The sequence below is a fragment of the Vombatus ursinus genome, unplaced genomic scaffold (assembly GCF_900497805.2).
Source record: "Vombatus ursinus unplaced genomic scaffold, bare-nosed wombat genome assembly UNPS02014909.1, whole genome shotgun sequence".
Lineage (NCBI taxonomy): Eukaryota > Metazoa > Chordata > Mammalia > Diprotodontia > Vombatidae > Vombatus > Vombatus ursinus.
Window position 1 is genome coordinate 9473877 of NW_020954687.1, and position 985 is coordinate 9474861.

At 43.1% G+C, this 985-nt stretch overlaps 1 pseudogene; it reads right to left on the bottom strand.

The window, feature by feature from the left end:
- Positions 1 to 250: 250 nt before the first annotated feature.
- On the bottom strand, positions 251 to 761 carry LOC114029012 (annotated as a pseudogene).
- Positions 762 to 985: the final 224 nt, after the last annotated feature.

Sequence of the window (985 nt, forward strand, 5' to 3'; positions counted from 1 at the left end):
GAACACTATGGAAGTATTCAGCCTCTCTCTCCAAGGTCATGTCCTTATCACTATTCATTGTGAGTCTATCCCACCAGCACTGAGTAGTTGAGAAGCACCATAGTTTTTTGGCCCATAAATAGCCTTCAGGGCATCATAAAACCATTTTGGAGTTACAATAAGTGAAAAACTGAATTCCATCTGCCATCTTACTGAGCCAAGATTCCTACATCTCTCTAAGCCTCAGTTGCACTTTATTTTTTTTTTACTGGAAAACTTTTTATTGTAGGTGGAGTGGGATAACTGGACACAGTTTAAATGATTCCAATTTTGTTGGCAACATCTAAAGCATCATAGCATGGAGCAAGTCGAACATAGGACTGCTCTCCATCAGGGTGGATCAGTGTGTTGACGTTGGCCATGTCGATGTCACAGAGCCTCTTCACTGCCTACTTGATCTGATGCTTGTTGACCTTAATATCCACAATGAAGAAAAGGGTGTTGTTGTCCTCAAGCTTCTTCATAGAGGACTCAGTGGTCAAGGGAAACTTAATGATACCATAGTGATCAAGCTTGTTTCTCTGAGGGGCACTTTTCCAAGGGTATTTAGGCTGCCATCAAAGTCTTAGTGTCTTGGGTCACCAGAATGTGGGAGACATTCGGATCTTCTTCTTTTTGTGGTTGTGAACACCCTTCAGTACTGTCTTCCTGGCCTTCAAGGCTTTGGACTTAGCTTCTGTCTTGGGAGGGACAACTGCTTCCTTCTTTGCCTTTGGCGCCATCTTGGGGGAAAGGCTGCACTTTACTTTTGATGGGATTAAATGTTGCTTTTTTAAAGACAGATGAACTATTCTGCTGTTGAACCCTGTGGACACCCTCTAACTCACTGATGGACTTGAGGCCTATTGGTTACCTTCAACTTGGTTTAGCCCATCTGCCAATTGTTTTACCAAGGTATGGTCACTGTGCGTGGTAGATATATAGCTTCCTAGAGCCTAAGGTGAGA